The sequence below is a fragment of the Choristoneura fumiferana genome, chromosome 18 (genome assembly GCF_025370935.1).
Source record: "Choristoneura fumiferana chromosome 18, NRCan_CFum_1, whole genome shotgun sequence".
Taxonomy (NCBI): Eukaryota; Metazoa; Arthropoda; class Insecta; order Lepidoptera; family Tortricidae; genus Choristoneura; species Choristoneura fumiferana.
In genome coordinates, this window is record NC_133489.1 from 8,458,763 (window position 1) to 8,466,725 (window position 7,963).

Genomic DNA, 7,963 nt, shown 5'->3' on the forward strand with positions numbered 1-7,963 from the left:
TTTACTAGAAAATTTATTTGATATATTCTTATTTTCCCGTAAAATTAGATGCCACATATAATACGAATGCAATACGAATTGTTTTCCATATTAAATTTGCATTTGCAATAATATTATTTAATAGAATATTCAAACGCCATACTAAATTAGTGTTTATTTTGATTATGCTGATTAAAATGCTTTTTTCTATTTTCTAATCTATCAATGGTTGGTTTATCCGAGCTGCTATAAAAAAATTCCTAACAAGAAAGCTAAGGCGGGAGTACGCTTGGCACGCTCCCGCCCAAAGCATCTGAACTAACTATCCGAGTCGCTTCATGCTCCGGAAAATTTGTGTTATCACTAGCTTCGTCGCTCGTACAAATCAAATGTACGCTATGTCTAACAATATGGGGTTTGAACCATGGTATAGTAAGTAGGGCTTGCAATCCGGATAACCGGATATCCATATTATCCGGATATCCGCCCATTTTCAAATCCGGATAGGAAGCTCTTCATTATCCGGATAATTTGGATAATTCGAATATCTGATATTAAGCGCGCGCTCGCGCATTGTGAGAGGTTAGTGTAGTGTATGCATACACACAGATACATTTATTTTTGTATTAGGAAGGTTTACATGCAATACTTATTAGTTAGGTTCATTCTTAACATCTTGTTTGGTAGTGGCGATGATGAATTTTTGGTAAATGTGTATGTAAGTAATGTATGTGTTTATTTTATTAATATTATTATATTTTATGTATTTTTTCAATCTTCAATATATTTTTTACCTTACATTACACACACCTGCTTTGATCACCTTTTTTCTTGATTCTATGTTAATAACATCGTCAGGTCGAATAAGAAGGTAGAAGAAGAGATCGCTTTTTAGCGATTAGACCCCTGTTTTCTCGTCTCCTACCCTACCTTTTATGTTCTGATTTCATTTTATAATGAATGTTTTTTGGTGTTCAATACAATACGCTTTGTATTGTATTGTGTTATTTATTCTTATAATAGAGCAAGAGCCCGCAAGAGCCAGACCTTCGTTATAGTATCGTTATAATCCTTCGTTATAGTCCGACTACAGGACCAGAGCACGAAGCCTATTCCTTTGCAGCGGGAGTCAGACAAGGAGATGTGATCTCTCCGAAACTGTTCACCGCTGGATTGGAAGATGATTTTAAGGTTCTGGACTGGAAAGGACGAGGCATTAACAATAATGGGGAGTACTTCACTCACCTTCGATTCGCCGACGATATTGTAGTCATGGCTGAGACTATGGAGGACCTCAGTGCTATGCTCGCTGACCTCAGCAGAGTTGTTTCCGACCGAGTTAGCTTAAAAATAAACATGGACAAGACGAAAGTCATGTCTAATGTTGTGCCAGCTCCCGTAATAGTCGGAGGCTCTGCGCTCGAAGTTGTTGACGACTATGTATACCTGGGACAAACGATCCAGTTAGGTAGGTCTAACTTCGAGAAAGAGATCACTCGTCGAATCCGACTCGGCTGGGCAGCATTCGGGAAGCTTTGCAGTGTCTTTTCGGCCAAATTACCGCAGTGTTTGAAGTCAAAAGTCTTTGACCAGTGTGTGTTGCCAGTGATGACATACGGATCTGAGACGTGGGCGCCAACGATGGGCCTCATTAGGAAGCTCAAAGTCACTCAAAGGGCTATGGAGAGGTCTATGCTCGGGGTTTCTCTACGGGATAGAGTCAGAAATGATGATATCCGCAGTAGAACTAAGGTTACCGAAATAGCCCGAAGAATTGCGAAACTGAAGTGGCAGTGAGCGTGCTCGCAGGACTGATGGCCAATGGGGTTAGAAGGTTCTCGAATGTCGTCCGCGGAGCGGGAGACGAGCCGTCGGTAGGCCTCCAATAAGATGGAGCGACGACTGGTTAAGATCGCTGAATTGCGTTGGATGCGGAAAGCACAAGACTGGTCTGAGTGGAGAGCCTTGGGCGAGGCCTAAGTCCAGCAGTGGACGTCTTTCGGCTGACATGATGAATCGAATCTACTCTCGATTCTGAGTATTTCTGAGCAAAGTGCTTTCCGGTTTTCAGTTATATTAAAAATTAACACCTTGCATAAAAAAAAAACTTTCAGCCTTTAAAATATAACGAAGGTCTGGCTGTCGTGGGCTCTTGGTCCGTAAGGCAAAATAACAACAAGCAGGAGACAGAGAAGTTATAAAGTGTTTTTAAGTTATTTCACTCATTAAAGTGACAAAATAATGATTTTTACGTGCGTATAAGACAATCAGTGATTAAGTTAATTAACACGATTCGTCTGATGAAACAAATTTAAAATTGTTTTTAGCGTTTTTTTAAATATTTGGAAAATTATTCAAATTATTCAAAATAACCGGATATCCGGATACTGAGATTTCAAATATCCGAAATATCCGGATAATAAAAAGTTACCGGATAGTGCAAGCCTAATTCCAAGTAGACGTGTGCGCCGATGCTAAAATCTACGGCGGCGGGCGTATTTCAAAAATCGGCGCGGCGCGTGTTTTCGGCGTGATTTCGGCGCGGAGATTTTAAAGAACTGTTTAATCTGTAGACTAATTTTTTATAACAAGATTAGATAAAATGTACAGACAATGAAGCTTTAATTAACGCTTGCAGCGGCTGTAATTGTCACGGACAAATATCATTTTATCACCCGTTTTGGACTTAAACGGGACCTTTTTTCTTCTTCTCTTCTTTAAATTCACCGTACCAGTAGAACTCGGAAGGTCTCGGAGTTATACCCTATGTATGTATGAGTAACCTTATGGCTGAACGACGCTCGCTTCGACTGCAGTCTCCCGATGATGCTGTATAGACAAATTTCGAAATCCTTGCGACACGATATCGTACCTTTAATACTGCTCGTGTTAAAGTACGATTAGTGAAATAAAGGCTCTAAAGTTCGCAAGAGATATGTCTATGGCAAAACCAAATGACAAAGTTGAAGAGAGATGATGGCAGTGTAGCGTGGACTAAAGCGGAAGTGTTGAGGGAAATCGAGGAGTTCTATGGACGGCTCTACGAGTCGGTCACTAAGCCTGTTTTCAGCGCGGCGACTCAAACCCAAGAGCCAAACTGACCCGACACTATACAGAAGATATCCCGGACATGAGTCTGTACGAGATAAGGATGGCCCTGAAACAGCAACAAGGCGCCGGGTGAGGACCGAATTACGTCAGAGCTTCGGAAGGCGGGTGGATCACCGGCTCTTAAAGTCCTTCAGAGGCTCTTTAATTCCGTCTTGCTCGAAGGCACAACGCCAGAAGCGTGGAACAAGAGCGTTATGCTGTTTTCTCCTTCATGAAGGCGATAACACCCTATTGAAGACCTACAGGCCCATCTCGCTGTTGAGTCATGTTTATAAGCTGCTTTCCAGGGTCATTTTATATCGTCTCGAATGCAGGGTCGATAGCTTCCAGCCAACCGAACAAGCCGGGTTCCGAAAAGGCTACCGTAGACCACATTCATACGCTGCGGCAGGTCATACAGAAGAACGAAGAGTTTGTGGACTACGAGAAAGCCTTTGATTCGGTCGAAACGTGGGCGGTGTTAGAGTCTCTCCAACGATGCCGTATCGTATCGACTATCGATATATCGAAGTGTTGAAGTGTTTGTATAAAAATGCCACTATGTCGGTCCGAGTACAGGAACAGAGAGTGCCCTGATGCCTGATGCCCTTGAAAAGAGGCGTAAGACAGGGAGATGTCATATCTTCGACACTGTTTGCTGCCGGTTTGGAAGAAGCCTTCAAGCTTCTGGAATGGAAAGGACTAGGCATCAATATCAACGGCGAATACAACATCACTCACCTTCGGTTTTCCGACGATATCGTGGTGGTCATGGCAAAGTCGATGGAAGAACTCAGCACGATGCTCCAAGGCCTTAATCGAGTCTCCCAACGGGTGGGCCTCAAAATGAACAGGGACAAAGGTCATGTCGAATGTCCATGTGGTGCCTATCCCTATTTTGGTGGAGAATTTGGTTCTTGAAGTTGTTGACGCGTATGATACCAAGGACAAACCGTCCAATTAGGTAAGTCCAACTTCGAGAAGGAGGTCAATCGTCGAATCCAACCCGGATTGTCAGCGTTTGGGAAACTCAGCAACGTCTTTTCGTACAAAATTCCTCAGTGTCCTAAGACAAAAGTCTTTAACCAATGTGTGTTGCCAGTTGCCAGTGATGACATATGGATCCGAGACGTTGTGCTTCACTATATGCCTTATAAATAGGCTCAGAGTTGCTCAGCGAGCTATGGAAGCTATGCTTGGGGTTTCTCTACGGGATCGAATCAGAAATGAGGAGATACATAGAAGGGTCACCGACATAGCCAAGCGAAATAGCTCGTTGAAGTGGCAATGGGCAGGCCATATAGCACGGAGATCAGATTGCCGTTGGGGCCGAAAAGTTCTGGAGTGGAGACCGCGGATCGGCAAGCGCAGCAGGACGTCCACCAACGAGATAGAGCGATGACTTGGTTAAAGCCGCGGGTTCACGGTGGATGCAATTCGCTGCCAATGCCAACCCAAGCAACTGGATGTCTACGGGGAAGGCCTATGTCCAACAGTGGACGATCTATGGCTGAGATGATGATGATGTAACCAATGACTAATAATGATTCATTGTAGTAAAATATAGAATGCTTCGAAAGTCAGAAATTCAGTATAGAAAACATTTTGAACTCGCGCCGATTTTACGCCGATACGCTGATCGGCGGCGGCGGCGGCGAAAAAATGGCCGGCGGCGGCGGGTCGGCGCGGCGCACACGTCTACTTCCAAGTTTAGGTATATTTTATACCTTAGGCTGCTATAATTACTCTTTAACTACTAATAATTCTCAAGCAAACTTAGCCGTTATAGTTTTCCTTGAAAGTTTGATATAGGTACTTACTACCATACTGAATTTTTTCAAACTTTTCCACCCACCTGCTTAGATTTTAGAGGGGGGGGGGGGACGCTCGATTTTAATGAAAATGTGCACTTTGAAATTGAATATATTGCAAAAAAATCACTGAATCGAAAAATAGTTTTAGCAACCCCCAACGTTTTAAAAGACCTATCCAATGATACCCCACAATACAAGGTTGATAAGAAAAAAAAAACACCCCTACTTTACGTCTATGAGAGGTACAGTCGCCATCAGATATTTCTGAGCAGCCAAGGTGATCTAAAATATCGGAGCATGAACTCTAATGCGTTGGGAATAAAGTGCATGCTCCGATATTTTTGACTACCTTGGCTGCTCCGAAATATCTGATGGTGACTGTACACTAAAAAATTTTTTTTTTTAATATTTTTATTGTAACAGTTTGTCGGCATAGTTTACATACATATTCGTGCAAATTTACAGCTTTCTAGCATTGATAGTCCCTGAGCAAAGCCGCGGACGGGCAGACAGACAGACATACAGACATGGCGAAACTATACGGGTTCCGTTTTTGCCATTTTGGCTCCGGAACCCTAAAAAGGAGACAGCCTAAAAAAAGGAATTAATGCCGGAATAAGAGACGAGAACAACAATAACAACCAATCAACGATGCAGGCGACGTAGAGCTAATATAATGAGCGCATGCCCATACAAATCCATTGAATACTAACCGCTCGCGGCGAAGCGGTGCTGATCGGGTGCGAGTGCATCTAATGAGCTTTGACCTATAGGTATTGGCTTATCCTTTGCACGAAACTTTCATGGGTCGACTGTACTTTACTTTGTAGTGTGGACCTGCCATATGGTGAAATGTCTCTATTGTCACTATTGTAAAGCAGGGCTACTACGAAACTGGAAACTCGAAGTTCGAGTCGTGCGGTCCCTCTTGCTTTCGTATTAAATGTACGTATTGATGATCGAAGTATTAAATACTTACTTAGTATAAGTGTCAGAGGGACCGCACGACACGAACTTAGATCTGTTCACTCACAAAGGCGCGCCCCTCCACGGCTAATGAGGGCTATCGTTTTTTGTCTCACTAGATGGCGCACTGTTGCGTGTGGTTTTAAATGGGCGTGAAAACAAAGTTTAGATTAAAATCATATTTAATACACCTTAAAACCGTACCATAAAAATATCGAGCATGCCACAGTGTTGCATAGTCCCCGTTCTCTGTACTATACTGTATCGATGTTTAAATGTTATGATTAACAAGCTTATTGAAATTGACGATAATGAAAGAAATAAATATGAAAACCAGCATTATGAGTACACACATATCTTAGTGACAACCTTTTGAATTACGATATTCTGATAAGTGTCTATAATGAACTCAGTTGGTAGTAGTACAAATTTATTTTCTGGCAGCCGTGTGGTTTTGGGAGATCGCAGTTCTAACCTAACCTAACCTAACCTATATTAATTGCAGTAGTTTGGTTCTGTAGGGGTTGCAGTTCTAACCTAACCTAACCTACTTTTCTGGTAGCAGTACCTATGGTTAACCTAACCTACATTTCTGACATCTACTAACATTTATAAGACGATTGGGTAAAATTCATTTGAAATTGATTTGCTGACGAATTTTTTTTGCTTTGTTTCTTACATTTACTGAGTTAAATAATGTCTGCAGTAATAAGCAGCTGGTCTACGTAGGAAATTAACAATTGGTCTAAGTAGCAAGTGTTCTAAGAAGCAACTGGTCTAAGAGTAACTTGTCTAAGTATCAAGTGGTCTAAAATTCTTTGACTCAAATTCGACGGAGCGCGGAGCTCCGACCTCGCGTGGCTGAAGGCGCTACGGGCCTTGACGCAACTCTAACCTAACCTACTGACACTTATACTATTTAATACGAGAGCGAGAGGGACCGCACGACACGAACTTCGAATTCGATTTCGTAGTATAACCCTGCTGAGTTGGGAAAATATTTAGACAATATCCAGATTCCAGCATGTGTCAACAGGCAGACTGAAAACCAGCGCTGGCAGTGGCAGCTTCCGCGTAAGCGCAGCATTAGCTGAGTTTGCTCCTAATGCCGCAACAAGAGAGTACTTGCAAAATTATATTCCTATTTTTTTTAATACTCTTTTTATATGATCTGTGCTGTATTGAACTATTTTTAACCGACTTCAAAAAAAGGAGGAGGTTCTATGTTCCAATGTTTGATTTTTTGTTTGTTCGCCGATTACTCAGTCAATTGTAGACCGATTTTCAAATCTTTTTTTATTCAAAAGGGTACTCTTCTGAAGTGGTCCCATTATCACCAAATCAAATCTGATGATGGGATCCTAGAAAATCGAGGGCAAACCTCAAATTTTATAGGCACACCTATGGCGATTTTAGCATTAAGATAAGCATTTACGTTCAGAAAATATCATTGGTAAACTGGCCTGATGAAGAAGACCGTAGATGACGAAGGAACTCGTCAAAGCTAAGTAATGCTCGCTCGTCATGAGACAAACCGAAACGATCATGATGAATATACCTAGCTAGCTTTAAGTTAATTATTTTTTCGAACTGATCTGATGCTGAAGCCGGAAGGTAGGCAACGGAACTCTGTTATAAAACAACGGAACTAAGCCGTGTTTGGGCTTTATGGAATCGTTGTGAGATGTACTTTGGCTATGAATCACTAAAAAGTGAGAAATAAAGCAAAATTTTAACAAAAAAGTAAAACCGACTCCATAAAAAAAAATAACAAACAATGGAACCGACTACAAAACCCTTGAAAATATATTTCTACGTAAAATATAGTTCTCGAAGTCGGTGACTCAGCACGACCCAGCAGGATCGATTGAAACCCATAGTATGTAGGTATGGTAGACGACTATTGTTCCATTCCTGCTGGCTCGTGCTGAGGCACCGACTTCGAGCACTAGCTACTAAGGTACCTAGAAATATATTTTGAAGGGTTTTGTAGTCGGTTCCCTTTTTTGTTATTTTTTTGGAGTCGGTTTTATCTTGTATTGTTTTCTTATATTTGTTGTATATTAGTTGTCTATGAGAGTGTTTCATAGCAACCGTTGTTGATGATTATATTT

The 7,963-nt window shown here is 41.7% G+C and overlaps 1 protein-coding gene across 1 annotated transcript in view; it reads left to right on the top strand.

The window, feature by feature from the left end:
- Nucleotides 1-7,963, top strand: part of LOC141437851 (sodium-coupled monocarboxylate transporter 1-like) — a 31,257-nt gene that overhangs the window by 16,730 nt on the left and 6,564 nt on the right. The window lies entirely within an intron of this gene.